Raw genomic sequence first — 15,927 nt, 5'->3', positions numbered from 1 at the left:
CAGCGCTCTTTGTACGGCACCCCCGGAGACACAATAAAACATAGGTCAAAAGATAAAATTGTCCCGGGGGTGCATGCGCAGCTTAATCTAATAATAAATAAATAAGACTCTAGTCAACGGTTAAAACAATAAATAAATAAATAAGTAAAAACGCGACATTCACACTCGGTTAATCGCGACATTCATTCAATCGTCGTGGCGGGCCGGAAGAACAGTATAAAAATATCACAGAAAAATATCACAGGCACCCGCCACGATTATCGCACTAAAGCACACGCATACATAAGGGACGTGAAGCACCCTGATCGTCGCCGCGCTGATCGTCGGGCCAACGCTGGCGAATTGCTTGGGGCGGCTCAACAAGGGCCCCATCTTCAGACGGAGGGAGAGGAGCTCTGTACTGGCGCACGCCGCTCACATGCTCCACATAAATGTCCCTCGACCAGCGAATGGTATCCGAGACAATGAGGCGGCGCATTAATTGCGCATACTTGTTGCTCACGCGGAGCATCGCGAGCACCGCCTCATTTCTCGTGTCCCATGAGCCGAGGGCGCCCACGACGAGGGCCGTCACCGCTACACGATACCCTTGTCGGTGCAGCTCCTCCGCTAGGGCTGAGTACTTGGCGACCTTCCTCGCCCTAGCCTCCTCGAAAGCCACTAGCCTATTTTCAAAGGGCACCGTGACGTCGCAAATGACGACGCACTTCGATTGCTCGTGCCTGACCACGAGATCAGGCCGTAGCTCTCGAAGCTCCCCGTGCACGCCCTCAACCCGCTGGTTCACGCGTACCTCACCCGGCAGGCGACAAGCCTTCCAGAGGCGGTGCAAGACGGCGTCATGCCTCAGCTGTATCGCGGCCGCGTGTACCCCGCAGTGACCCAATACGTGGGGAAGGGTCTCGGCTGCCCCACCGCAGCGCCGACAGCGCTTATCGCCCTCCCCCCATCGACGTGCCCCATTTAAGGGGAGCACGTCTAGGCGGGCGCGATGTACAAATCGCCAGTCGGCGAAACGAGTGAAGCTGCCGCCACGGAGGAAGTGATTGCTCACCCCGTTCCGCGACGACACCTCGTACACCTTCCCCTGGTCCGGCTTTCGCACGAGCGTATTTAAATAATAAAAAGCTACAGCCGAGCGCAGACGGGTAATCACCTGGGAGCGAGCTCCTGGTGGTACCACTACCGTCGTTCCCCTGGGGCCCCGACATCCCACGGTCATCTCCTCGGTTTCGCTTACCCACCTCCACCGCACGGACAACCTTTCGGATTGTCTCCTTCCGGCGTTCCGGACCCTTGACCAGAAGGAGGACTCCCCTCCACCCCTCAGCCTCCCTTCCAGCGAACCGGAGAGGAAGGCGGCGATTTCCTCGCAGTCAGGGGCGTGGCCGATTCGTCGCCGAACCACTCCCCGCAGCGTAGCCCACGCCAAGTCACGCACCGCCACGTCACGCGCCGTAAGAATACGGAACGCGTGGGCAACGGTGAGGACGTCGGCGAGGTCAGCCAACGGAAGCAGTCCACATCCCCCCTTGTGAGGAGGCAGGTAGACTACCTCCGCGCTTGCTCTCTGCGGGAGGTTGAGCCACGTTTTGGCGAACCTGCGGATCTGCAGGTCCGTGGCCTTGAGGGGGCCCTTCTCCACGGCTGCACCCCGCAGCAGAAAATCTAACTTGGGAAGCAGATAGACAGCAACCATTTCTACGCGTTGCCACGGGGTGAGCAGGGACCGGTTTACCTTCTCGAGGTCCTCCAGGATGCCGCGAATTGTGGTGTAGGGCGTTTGGTCCACCGAGAATCCCGTAGGGACGCCGAGATGCCGATAAGGCTCGCCCTCTGCCAGACAAGGCAGCGGTTGGCCCCGGACGGCGAATCTTGTCGGCAGGACCCTGCCGCCGGCAGCTGCCCCGATGTGCAGTGTGGCGCATTTGGCAGGGTTGAACCGCAGTCCCGCCGACAGAGCCTCGCCCTCCACCGCGACTAGAAGCCGCTCCATTCCCTCAGGCGTGTCGGACACCAGTGCAATGTCATCCGCATAGGCCAAAATTGACCATTTAACCCCATTCAGGTCATACCCCGCCCCCGCCCCGGCAGCTGCACGCAGCACCGAGTCGATTGCGAGGTCAAAGGTGATGGGGCTCAGCGGACAACCTTGGCGCACCCCCGAGCGAATGTTGATGGGCACGGTGTAGCCCTCGACGGTGCGAACCCGAGTCGTGCAATCGTCGTACATGGATCGCCATATTTCTATGACTTTCCGCGGCACGCCGGCTCGAACGAAAGCGCGGCGGATCGCCGCGTGCGGGACCGAGCCAAACGCGTTGGAAAGGTCCAGCCACGCGACGACCGCCTGTCTGCGGCTCCTCCGCGCATCAGTCAGGATCTCCTGCAAGACGAAATTATGCTCGTAACACCCCTCGTCCCGCAGGAATCCCTTCTGTGCGGGACTAAGTTTTTCCCGGTCGACCGCCCAGTCTGTGAGACGATCGGCCACGAGAGCGGCGAATAGCTTCGGCATAGTGTCACCGAGAGCGAGAGGGCGCCAATTTTCCAAGTCGTCGCGGTCTCCTTTCTTAAAAATTAACACTGTATTGGAGGTCTTCCAGGACGCTGGGACTGCCTCGAGCCGGATGCAGATGTTGAACAGTGCTGCGAGGAGGCACGCTCCAGGATCCGCTCCGCGAAGGTCACGGTAGGTGACGCCGTCGGGCCCCGGCGCAGAGTTCGTCATACGCCGCAGCCGACGGTCCACCTCTCGCTCCGCGAAGGGATCCGTGAGGCGCGCGACATCCTCCGGCGTCGCGGGTTCAGCGGGCTCCACATCCGCATCGGCGCCATCCAGTCGGCCCTCGTCGCGGTACAGGCGCTCGAAGTACTGGTGCACCCGCTGCTTAGGCACCTGGCAAAAGTCAGCGGGGCCCTGTAGCACTTCTCGCACCGCCTTGCGACGGTTCCTCCTGTACAGGGCCTGAATGCGGGTTGCTTCGCGCACCCAGCCCCCGCGTCCTTCTCCCGAATTTATAATATTAAATCGGGGGTCAGCCGGTGCCTCCCCCCTGGCACCCCCTCTCTCGTCGGCGACTGCTGCTTCCGCTGCACTCCGCCCCCGCGGCCGCCCGCCCCTTCGTGGACGATCTCGGGCACCGGGCGCCTCCCCGTCAGCCGTCGGCGCTGCATCCTCCCCGAAGAAGGCCGCGACGAGTGCCGCGTACTCCTCCAGGTCCGCAATCGTCTCAACGGCCGCTGCTCGACCGACCAGATCGTCCCGCGCGGCAAGCCTCACACGCTTGCGCTGTCTTTCGACAGTCGCCCGCGCCGGCTGCCGACGGGGCGACCGATCGGGCTGAGCAGGCGGTCGTTGCGGCCGGCGTTGATTCGCCCCGCGCCTTGCTGGATCCACAGGGACCGCGGATGCCCCGTTCTCCCCGACGGCCTGTACGCGGGTCCTCGGGCCTCGTCGACGACCCATCACTCCGCGGACATTTAATGGAGCATTCGAATGAGAGGCGTTTGACTCACCAGTACTCGCCCGGTCGTCTCCTCCCTCTCGCGCCCTCGGCGGGGTGGCCTCGTCTCGCCGTTGCCCATTTATGTTGAGGGGTTGTTCCTCCTCGAGTCGTCTTAACACTACAAATGGATTCGCCAGCGTTGCGAGTGGCAACGCGGGCGCCGCGCGCGCAACCGTCGCCGCTGCGACCGGTGGTTCGTTCGCGGGCGAGCCGCCGCTCAAGAGCCGACGCCTTTTGGCTCTTCGCCCCGGACGCGTCCTCCATGGCCCTTCCACGTCCCCCTCGCTGTCCTCCGAAGAATCCAGTCGCACCACGCTGGGCTCCTGCCGCCGCTCCGTTGCCCTGGATGGAAGGTGGGTCGGCGTGTAGGACCTCCTGGCCCCACCGACGACCGGTGACGTCCCCACGTTGGACGGGGGTGTGATGGGTGGTAAGGGGGGCGACGTCCCCCCCGTCGGTGCCGGCAGCCCCGTTGACATGATGGGGCTGCGGCACATCGTCGTCGTCACCGTCGTCGTGGTCGTCGTCGTCATCGCTGCCGACGTCGCGGTAATGGCCACTCGGTGTGCAGTGGCCACGGGCCCTTCCGCCACGCTGGGTGATGGAAGTGGCGGACTGGGGGCCCTCATGGGGGGCGTTTGACTGCCCACGGACCTCGTCCGCGGCTCGCCCCCCGAATCCTGCGACGCCGGCGTGCCCGCTGTCCTCAGCGTCGGAGATGGCGTTGCCTCTTTACGCGGGGGAGCGACGGGCCTCTTCTCCGCGCTCACCGTGGCGGCCCGTCCTCCCCTCGACGCCTCCCCGATCGTTGGCATGATCGGGGGTGTCCGCTGTCGCGCACCGCTCTTCACGGTCGGCACGCTCACCGCCCGGCTCATCTTCCTCGCACCCGCCGCGCTGGTCTGCGGCGGGGAATTGCCGGGCAGTCTTCTCGTAACGCCCCCTCTCGCTGTGGTGGTCCTGGTGGTGACCCCCGTCGCCCGGGTTGACGGGGGTTGAGAGGGGGAACGCGCCGACCTTGCCGCGGTCTCGCGGGGGACCGACGCGCGCAACACCCGGCGCACCGCGCCACTGGCCCCAGTGCCAGCGACGGTGGTTGGCGATGGGGTGCGCTCGGGTGTCTTTCGCCTCCTCGTCGCTGTTGTCCCCCTGCGCTTTGATGCTGTTCGCTCCTCCGGGGAGTAGCGCAGGGGGGCGCGCGTCGATCTCGCCGACGGCGGACGTCTGGAGGACGCAGCGGGCACACTCTGGCCAGGAGGTGTCTTCTCCAAAGCGGCGGCCTCCGGCGTCGCTCCTCTGCGCGTGGTGCGCCTCGTCGCGACCGTCCCTGTTGCCCCCGCTGTCAGGGGGCTGGTCCTCGTTGCAGCGGAGGTCGATGCTGCTGTGACGGCCGCGTATGAGGGGGACCCTTCCTCCGATGATGTCGTTGGTGGTGGTGGCGATGGTGTCGGGGCCATGGTGCGCCCGGGTTGCAGCCAGCCGGTCAATCGGCTCGTCGACGGCACACCCGCGGGCGCCGCTCGCTGTTGCGCACGCGGGGCACGCGCTCGCGCACTCACCGATGCACTCCCGACGCGCACGGACGACTGCCGCGGCTGCGCTTCGGTACCGGGAGTCGGACCCGGCTCTGTCCGGGGGACCGAGTGCTCCTTGTCGTAGTGCTTTGCTACGTCTTTTTTCGGATATGCTGTCTTGCCTCTATATTTACAGACGGAGCACTCGTACGCCACGGTGTCCCCCGGGTGCATTTGTTTCAAATGCTTTAGCAAATGAGCCGGGTCACAGTACTCCCCCCGCACTCGCTCGAAAGCCTCCTCGCCCCGATAGCAGCGTGGACATTGTACTTTGTTCGGGAGCGGGAAGGCTAAAACTACAACGCGCGGGCCGGTATCCATTGCGATCTTGTGCAGTTAAAAATTAATAAAAAATAATAAAAATAATAAAAAATATGTAAATAATAAAAATAAATAAATAAATAAATAAATAAATAATGCGTTTGTCCAATAAATAATAAAATATGGATAACCGCCGGCCTCACGATGCAGTCTCTCTAGTGGCAGGCCGGTGCTAATATACCTATCGGTCCGCCTTCGCTTTTGATAATAAATAATAATAAATAATAAAAATAACGATGATAAATATAATAAATAAGGTGTAAAATGAATAAAAATAACTAAAAATGCTGCTGGGCTGTCGCGGAAAATAGAAGATATACTAAAAATAAATAAAATATAATAGAATATAATAAAACGTAATAATGTATAAATAAAATATAAAAGTGTATAAATAATCAGGTCAAAAGTTGTAAAAAGTTAAATTGTATATAATAAAAAGTAAGTTTGTACAAATGAATTAATAAATAATAGTCAAAAGTAATAAAAAGTAATTGTGTAAAAATAAGATATAAAAATGTATAAATAAATGAGTCAAAAGTTGTAAAAAGTAAAATTGTATATAATAAAATGTCAATTAGTAAAAACGAATTAATAAATAATAGTAAAAAGTTATAAAAAGCAAGTGTGAAAAATAAAATATAAAAATGTATAAATAAATAAATAGGGAGTTGTAAATTGTAGAATTGTAAATAATAAAAAGTAAATTTGTACAAACGAACTAATAAATAATGGTTAAAAATTAAAATTTCCGTGACAGTTACCAGTAGCTACCTGCCTGACAGTTGACTAGTATAAAGACAGTTTTAATAATAAATAAATAATAAAAATAAAAATAACGATAATAAATATAATAAATAAAGTGTAAAAAGACTAGAAATAATTAAAAATGTTGCTGGGCTGTCACAAATAATAAGAAATATAATAAAAATAAATAACATATAATGAAACGTAATTGTGTAAAAATAAAATATAAAATTGTATAAATAAATGAGTCAAAAGTTGAAAAGAGTGAAATTGTTTATAATAAAATGTAAAAATATAAAATCGAGTTAATAAATAATAGTAAAAACAGTAAAGAGTAAATGTGTAAAATAAGATATAAAAATATATAAATAAATAGGTAAAAAGTTTTAAAAAGTAACTGTGTAAATAATAAAATATAAATAAATAAAAACGAGTTAATAAATAATTGTCAAAAGTTAAAATATTGTGTCAGTAACCAGCAACTACCTGCCTAACAGTCGACTAGAATAAAAGCAAGTTTTGGTAATAAATAAATAATAAAATTAATAAATAAATGCGTCCACCGTCTCCGCCAATTGTTATTACGCATGGGGAATAAATAAATGTTGTCGCAGAATATAAAAATAATTTATTGCACACATAAACACAATAAATAAATAAACGATATAATTTAAACAAATTGACGGACGGACGGGACGAAGAGCAATAAATAATTAATTGGCGGACCGAATCTGTTCAATTTGCGTTATTATTTATTAAGTTATCGCGTTATTTAACCGGTGGCCAATTCTGGACAAGTCCAAACTCGAACTGGACAAGTCACTATTCGGAAAGTTACTAGGCCACCGGCAGACTGCCGAGAGCGACGCCGCGCGAGGTAGCGAATCTATGTCGCCGCGGACGATGCCGCAAGAGTCACCCGCGTGTCTACCGACACGCGTGCGCAATAGCGTTCCCGATGGACTTAGCTGCAGACAATGCAATGTATGCAGAAACTAAGTCCACCAGGACAACCTCTCGAGCGGCACCGGGCACAGCGACACTTCACACACGCACGCCCCGCACCGCACCGCACCCGCCGTAGCGCACGCACGCACCTGTTACCGCACCTGCCACTCGCGAGCACGGGTACACAGGAGCACCTAACCTCAACCTGTCACTTTTACACAGGTGCTCCTATGCGGTACTTACTCGAAATTTTTCTAAGTCCCACGGCGTATGACAGCGGGACTTAACCTCCAAAGCGCAGTCGGCCGGATCACGGGCACTTTTCCTCGGCACCGCCTCTCCTCGTAGCACAACACTCACTCGCGAAAACTATGTTAATAAATAAAATAAAACTTTGGCTTTCTCCGAGCTAAGAGCAATATAAGAATAAAATAAGAATAAATAGAGTAAAATAAGTACGAAAATATGACAAAACATGCACCCCGCCCGTCACAAAATCGCGATTTTCGGCCCGGACGGCGCGGGCCGGGAGTCAGAATATTAAACTGATTCTTATATTATTGCTCCGGGTGAATGCAATAATAACAAGGGTGTTATTTATTATTATTAATTATTATTGGGCCATACCCTGCAGCACTGCAATGCTGGGCTGACCCGCGGCGGAGCCGGAGCGAGCTCCGGGGCACCCACCCGGTTCCAAAAATCAGTTTAATATTCTGAATCCCCTTTGGGGATTGTATCAGATATTAAGCTGATAAGAACAGATTATACGCCTTTAATTTGCAGCTAATGTTCCCCAGGGGGCAAGCCCCCTAGGGTAAAATACATAAATATTTCGGCGTTTACGCCGCGCACCTTATAAATAATAATGGCCGGGAGACAATGGCCCCCCCCGGCAGTGGGCATCACGCTGGGGTGCCTGGGGGCGCACCCCCAGGACACCATATCACAGTTTTATATAAAATTATTGCCCCAGCTGGCAGACTGGGGCAATGTATAAAATAAAATTCAGCGCTCTTTGTACGGCACCCCCGGAGACACAATAAAACATAGGTCAAAAGATAAAATTGTCCCGGGGGTGCATGCGCGGCTTAATCTAATAATAAATAAATAAGACTCTAGTCAACGGTTAAAACAATAAATAAATAAATAAGTAAAAACGCGACATTCACACTCGGTTAATCGCGACATTCATTCAATCGTCGTGGCGGGCCGGAAGAACAGTATAAAAATATCACAGAAAAATATCACAGGCACCCGCCACGATTATCGCACTAAAGCACACGCATACATAAGGGACGCGAAGCACCCTGATCGTCGCCGCGCTGATCGTCGGGCCAACGCTGGCGAATTGCTTGGGGCGGCTCAACAAGGGCCCCATCTTCAGACGGAGGGAGAGGAGCTCTGTACTGGCGCACGCCGCTCACATGCTCCACATAGATGTCCCTAGACCAGCGAATGGTATCCGAGACGATGAGGCGGCGCATTAATTGCGCATACTTATTGCTCACGCGGAGCATCGCGAGCACCGCCTCATTTCTCGTGTCCCACGAGCCGAGGGCGCCCACGACGAGGGCCGTCACCGCTACACGATACCCTTGTCGGTGCAGCTCCTCCGCTAGGGCTGAGTACTTGGCGACCTTCCTCGCCCTAGCCTCCTCGAAAGCCACTAGCCTGTTTTCAAAGGGCACCGTGACGTCGCAAATGACGACGCACTTCGATTGCTCGTGCCTGACCACGAGATCAGGCCGTAGCTCTCGAAGCTCCCCGTGCACGCCCTCAACCCGCTGGTTCACGCGTACCTCACCCGGCAGGCGACAAGCCTTCCAGAGGCGGTGCAAGACGGCGTCATGCCTCAGCTGTATCGCGGCCGCGTGTACTCCGCAGTGACCCAATACATGGGGAAGGGTCTCGGCTGCCCCACCGCAACGCCGACAGCGCTTATCGCCCTCCCCCCATCGACGTGCCCCATTTAAGGGGAGCACGTCTAGGCGGGCGCGATGTACAAATCGCCAGTCGGCGAAACGAGTGAAGCTGCCGCCACGGAGGAAGTGATTGCTCACCCCGTTCCGCGACGACACCTCGAACACCTTCCCCTGGTCCGGTTTTCGCACGAGCGTATTTAAATAATAAAAAGCTACAGCCGAGCGCAGACGGGTGATCACCTGGGAGCGAGCTCCTGGTGGTACCACTACCGTCGTTCCCCTGGGGCCCCGACATCCCACGGTCATCTCCTCGGTTTCCCTTACCCACCTCCACCGCACGGACAACCTTTCGGATTGTCTCCTTCCGGCGTTCCGGACCCTTGACCAGAAGGAGGACTCCCCTCCACCCCTCAGCCTACCCTCCAGCGAACCGGAAAGGAAAGCGGCGATTTCCTCGCAGTCAGGGGCGTGGCCGATTCGTCGCCCAACCACTCCCCGCAGCGTAGCCCACGCCAAGTCACGCACCGCCACGTCACGCGCCGTAAGAATACGAAACGCGTGGGCAACGGTGAGGACGTCGGCGAGGTCAGCCAACGGAAGCAGTCCACATCCCCCCTTGTGAGGAGGCAGGTAGACTACCTCCGCGCTTGCTCTCTGCGGAAGGTTGAGCCACGTTTTGGCGAACCTGCGGATCTGCAGGTCCGTGGCCTTGAGGGGGCCCTTCTCCACGGCTGCACCCCGCAGCAGAAAATCTAATTTAGGTAACAGGTAGACGGCAACCATTTCCACGCGTTGCCACGGGGTGAGCAGGGACCGGTTCACCTTCTCGAGGTCCTCCAGGATGCCGCGAATTGTGGTGTAGGGCGTTTGGTCCACCGAGAATCCCGTGGGGACGCCGAGATGCCGATAAGGCTCGCCCTCTGCCAGACAAGGCAGCGGTTGGCCCCGGACGGCGAATCTTGTCGGCAGGACCCTGCCGCCGGCAGCTGCCCCGATGTGCAGTGTGGCGCATTTGGCAGGGTTGAACCGCAGTCCCGCCAACAGAGCCTCGCCCTCCACCGCGGCTAGAAGCCGCTCCATTCCCTCAGGCGTGTCGGACACCAGTGCAATGTCGTCCGCATAGGCCAGAATTGACCATTTAACCCCATTCAGGTCATACCCCGCCCCCGCCCCGGCAGCTGCACGCAGCACCGAGTCGATGGCGAGGTCAAAGGTGATGGGGCTCAGCGGACAACCCTGGCGCACCCCCGAGCGAATGTTGATGGGCGCGGTGTAGCCCTCGACGGTGCGAACCCGAGTAGTGCAATCGTCGTACATGGATCGCCATATTTCTATGACTTTCCGCGGCACGCCGGCTCGAACGAAAGCGCGGCGGATCGCCGCGTGCGGGACCGAGCCAAACGCGTTGGAAAGGTCCAGCCACGCGACGACCGCCTGTCTGCGGCTCCTCCGCGCATCAGTCAGGATCTCCTGCAAGACGAAATTATGCTCGTAGCACCCCTCGTCCCGCAGGAATCCCTTCTGTGCGGGACTAAGTTTTTCCTGGTCGACCGCCCAGTCTGTGAGACGATCGGCCACGAGAGCGGCGAACAGCTTCGGCATAGTGTCACCGAGAGCGAGAGGGCGCCAATTTTCCAAATCGTCGCGGTCCCCTTTCTTAAAAATTAACACTGTATTGGAGGTCTTCCAGGACGCTGGGACTGCCTCGAGCCGGATGCAGATGTTGAACAGTGCTGCGAGGAGGCACGCTCCAGGATCCGCTCCGCGAAGGTCACGGTAGGTGACGCCGTCGGGCCCCGGCGCAGAGTTCGTCATACGCCGCAGCCGACGGTCCACCTCTCGCTCCGCGAAGGGATCCGTGAGGCGCGCGACATCCTCCGGCGTCGCGGGTTCAGCGGGCTCCACATCCGCACCGGCGCCATCCAGTCGGCCCTCGTCGCGGTACAGGCGCTCAAAGTACTGGTGCACCCGCTGCTTAGGCACCTGGCAAAAGTCAGCGGGGCCCTGTAGCACTTCTCGCACCGCTTTGCGACGGTTCCTCCTGTACAAGGCCTGAATGCGGGTTGCTTCGCGCACCCAGCCCCCGCGTCCTTCTCCCGAATTTATAATATTAAATCGGGGGTCAGCCGGTGCCTCCCCCCTGGCACCCCCTCTCTCGTCGGCGACTGCTGCTTCCGCTGCACGCCGCCCCCGCGGCCGCCCGCCCCTTCGTGGACGATCTCGGGCACCGGGCGCCTCCCCGTCAGCCGTCGGCGCTGCATCCTCCCTGAAGAAGGCCGCGACGAGTGCCGCGTACTCCTCCAGGTCCGCAATCGTCTCAACGGCCGCTGCTCGACCGACCAGATCGTCCCGTGCGGCGAGCCTCACACGCTTGCGCTGTCTTTCGACAGTCGCTCGCGCCGGCTGCCGACGGGGCGACCGATCGGGCTGAGCAGGCGGTCGTTGCGGCCGGCGTTGATTCGCCCCGCGCCTTGCTGGATCCACAGGGACCGCGGATGCCCCGTTCTCCCCGACGGCCTGTACGCGGGTCCTCGGGCCTCGTCGACGACCCATCACTCCGCGGACATTTACCGGAGCATTCGAATGAGAGGCGTTTGACTCACCAGTACTCGCCCGGTTGTCTCCTCCCTCTCGCGCCCTCGGCGGGGTGACCTCGTATCGCCGTTGCCCAATTATGTTGAGGGGTTGTTCCTCCTCGAGTCGTCTTAACACTACAAATGGATTCGCCAGCGTTGCGAGTGGCAACGCGGGCGCCGCGCGCGCAACCGTCGCCGCTGCGACCGGTGGTTCGTTCGCGGGCGAGCCGCCGCTCAAGAGCCGACGCCTTTTGGCTCTTCGCCCCGGACGCGTCCTCCATGGCCCTTCCACGTCCCCCTCGCTGTCCTCCGAAGAATCCAGTCGCACCACGCTGGGCTCCTGCCGCCGCTCCGTTGCCCTCGCTGGTAAGTGGGTCGGCGTGTAGGACCTCCTGGCCCCACCGACGACCGGTGACGTCCCCACGTTGGACGGGGGTGTGGCTGGTGGTAAGGGGGGCGACGTCCCCCCCGTCGGTGCCGGCAGCCCCGTTGACATGATGGGGCTGCGGCACATCGTCGTCGTCACCGTCGTCGTGGTCGTCGTCGTCATCGATGCCGACGTCGCGGTAATGGCCACTCGGTGTGCAGTGGCCACGGGCCCTTCCGCCACACTGGGTGATGGAAGTGGCGGACTGGGGGCCCTCATGGGGGGCGTTTGACTGCCCACGGACCTCGTCCGCGGCTCGCCCCCCGAATCCTGCGACGCCGGCGTGCCCGCTGTCCTCAGCGTCGGTGATGGCGTTGCCTCTTTACGCGGGGGAGCGACGGGCCTCTTCTCCGCGCTCACCGTGGCGGCCCGTCCTCCCCTCGACGCCTCCCCGATCGTTGGCATGATCGGGGGTGTCCGCTGTCGCGCACCGCTCTTCACGGTCGGCACGCTCACCGCCCGGCTCATTTTCCTCGCACCCGCCGCGCTGGTCTGCGGCGGGGAATTGCCGGGCGGCTTTCTGACTGCACCCCCTCTCGCTGTGGTGGTCCTGGTGGTCACCCCCGTCGCCCGGGTTGACGGGGGTTGAGAGGGGGAACGTGCCGACCTTGCCGCGGTCTCGCGGGGGACCGACGCGCGCAACACCCGGCGCACCGCGCCACTGGCCCCGGTGCCAGCGACGGTGGTTGGCGATGGGGTGCGCTCGGGTGTCTTTCGCCTCCTCGTCGCTGTTGTCCCCCTGCGCTTTGATGCTGTTCGCTCCTCCGGGGAGTAGCGCAGGGGGGCGCGCGTCGATCTCGCCGACGGCGGACGTCTGGAGGACGCAGCGGGCACATTCTGGCCAGGAGGTGTCTTCTCCAACGCGGCGGCCTCCGGTGTCGCTCCTCTGCGCGTGGTGCGCCTCGTCGCGACCGTCCCCGTTGCCCCCGCTGTCAGGGGGCTGGTCCTCGTTGCAGCGGAGGTCGATGCTGCTGTGACGGCCGCGTATGAGGGGGACCCTTCCTCCGATGATGTCGTTGGTGGTGGTGGCGATGGTGTCGGGGCCATGGTGCGCCCGGGTTGCAACCAGCCGGTCAATCGGCTCGTCGACGGCACACCCGCGGGCGCCGCTCGCTGTTGCGCACGCGGGGCACGCGCTCGCGCACTCGTCGATGCACTCCCGACGCGCACGGACGATTGCCGCGGCTGCGCTTCGGTACCGGGAGTCGGACCCGGCTCTGTCCGGGGGACCGAGTGCTCCTTGTCGTAGTGCTTTGCTACGTCTTTTTTCGGGTACGCCGTTTTCCCCCTATATTTACAGACGGAGCACTCGTACGCCACGGTGTCCCCCGGGTGCATTTGTTTCAAATGCTTTAATAAATGAGCCGGGTCGCAATACTCCCCCCGCACTCGCTCGAAAGCCTCCTCGCCCCGATAGCAGCGTGGACATTGAACTTTGTTCGGGAGCGGGAAGGCTAAAACTACAACGCGCGGGCCGGTATCCATTGCGGTCGTATGCAGTTAAAAAATAATAAAAAAAATAATAAAAATAATTAAAAATATGCAAATAATAAAAATATATAAATAAATAAATAAATAAATAATGCGTCTGTCCAATAAATAATAAAATATGGATAACCGCCGGCCCCACGATGCAGTCTCTCTAGTGGCAGGCCGGTGCTAATATACCTATCGGTCCGCCTTCGCTTTTAGTAATAAATAATAATAATAATGGTAAAAGATATAATAAATAATGTATAAAATAAGATAACAGTGCTTAAATATAACTAAAAATATCTAGAAATGTTGCTGGGCTGTCACGGAAAATAAAATATATAGTAAAATAAATAAATAGTAATAGTGTATAAATAAAATATAAAATTGTATAAATAAATGAGTCAAAAGTTGTAAAAAGTAAAGCTGTATATAATAAAATGTCAATTTGTATAAATGAATTAATAAATAATAATAAAAACAGTAAAAAAAAATAAATGTGTAAAATAAAATATAAAATTATATAAATAAATAAGTCAAAAGTTGTAAAAAGTTAAATTGTATATAGTAAAATGTAAGTTTGTACAAATGAATTAATAAATAATAGTTAAAAGTAATAAAAAGTAATTGTGTAGAAATAAGATATAAAAATGTATAAATAAATGAGTCATAGGTTGTAAAATGTAGAATTGTAAATAATAAAATGTTAATTTGTAAAAACGAATTAATAAATAATAGTAAAAATCAATAAAAAGTAAGTGTGAAAAATAAAATATAAAAATGTATAAATAAATAAATAGGAAGTTGTAAATAGTAAAATTGTAAATAATAAAAAGTAAATTTGTACAAACGAGTTAATAAATAATAGTTAAAAGTTAAGATTTCCGTGACAGTTACCAGTAGCTACTTGCCTAACAGTTGACTAGATAAAAGGGCAGTTTTAATAATAAATAAATAATAAAAATAATAAATAAACGCGTCTACCGTCTCCGTCAATTGTTAAAAGCGCAGGGGTAATAAATAATTAGCGTCACAATATATAAAAAACATTTATTATGTACATATAGCACAATAAATAAATAAACATATAATTATAACAAATTGACGGACGGACGGGACGAAGAGCAATAAATAATTAATTGGCGGACCGATTTTATTCAATTCGTATTATTATTTATTGAGTTATTGCGTTTTAAGCCGGTGGCCAATTCTGGACAAGTCCGAGCTCGAATTGGACAAGTCACTACTCGCAAAGTTACTAGGCCACCGGCAGACTGCCGAGAGCGACGCCGCGCGAGGTAGCGAATCTATGTCGCCGCGGACGATGCCGCAAGAGTCACCCGCGTGTCTACCGACACGCGTGCGCAATAGCGTTCCCGATGGACTTAGCTGCAGACAATGCAATGTATGCAGAAACTAAGTCCACCAGGACAACCTCTCGAGCGGCACCGGGCACAGCGACACTTCACACACGCACGCCCCGCACCGCACCGCACCCGCCGTAGCGCACGCACGCACCTGTTACCGCACCTGCCACTCGCGAGCACGGGTACACAGGAGCACCTAACCTCAACCTGTCACTTTTACACAGGTGCTCCTATGCGGTACTTACTCGAAATTTTTCTAAGTCCCACGGCGTATGACAGCGGGACTTAACCTCCAAAGCGCAGTCGGCCGGATCACGGGCACTTTTCCTCGGCACCGCCTCTCCTCGTAGCACAACACTCACTCGCGAAAACTATGTTAATAAATAAAATAAAACTTTGGCTTTCTCCGAGCTAAGAGCAATATAAGAATAAAATAAGAATAAATAGAGTAAAATAAGTACGAAAATATGACAAAACATGCACCCCGCCCGTCACAAAATCGCGATTTTCGGCCCGGACGGCGCGGGCCGGGAGTCAGAATATTAAACTGATTCTTATATTATTGCTCCGGGTGAATGCAATAATAACAAGGGTGTTATTTATTATTATTAATTATTATTGGGCCAGACCCTGCGGCACTGCAATGCTGGGCTGACCCGCGGCGGAGCCGGAGCGAGCTCCGGGGCACCCACCCGGTTCCAAAAATCAGTTTAATATTCTGAATCCCCTTTGGGGATTGTATCAGATATTAAGCTGATAAGAACAGATTATACGCCTTTAATTTGCAGCTAATGTTCCCCAGGGGGCAAGCCCCCTAGGGTAAAATACATAAATATTTCGGCGTTTACGCCGCGCACCTTATAAATAATAATGGCCGGGAGACAATGGCCCCCCCCGGCAGTGGGCATCACGCTGGGGTGCCTGAGGGCGCACCCCCAGGACACCATATCACAGTTTATATAAAAATATTGCCCCAGCTGGCGGACTGGAGCAATGTAAAAATTTAAAAACAGCGCTATTAAAATACATTTTGTAAGGCACCCCCGGAGACACAGTAAAACAT

At 54.9% G+C, this 15,927-nt stretch overlaps 2 pseudogenes; both read right to left on the bottom strand.

The window, feature by feature from the left end:
- Positions 1-7,707: 7,707 nt before the first annotated feature.
- LOC137000911 (U2 spliceosomal RNA) lies at positions 7,708-7,886 on the bottom strand (annotated as a pseudogene).
- A 7,591-nt stretch (positions 7,887-15,477) lies between these two features.
- LOC137000915 (U2 spliceosomal RNA) lies at positions 15,478-15,656 on the bottom strand (annotated as a pseudogene).
- Positions 15,657-15,927: the final 271 nt, after the last annotated feature.

Source organism: Linepithema humile, chromosome 6, assembly GCF_040581485.1.
Source record: "Linepithema humile isolate Giens D197 chromosome 6, Lhum_UNIL_v1.0, whole genome shotgun sequence".
In the NCBI taxonomy this organism is placed as follows: domain Eukaryota; kingdom Metazoa; phylum Arthropoda; class Insecta; order Hymenoptera; family Formicidae; genus Linepithema; species Linepithema humile.
The sequence above is the reverse complement of the archived record's forward strand: the minus strand, read 5'-3'. Positions and strand labels throughout refer to the sequence as shown.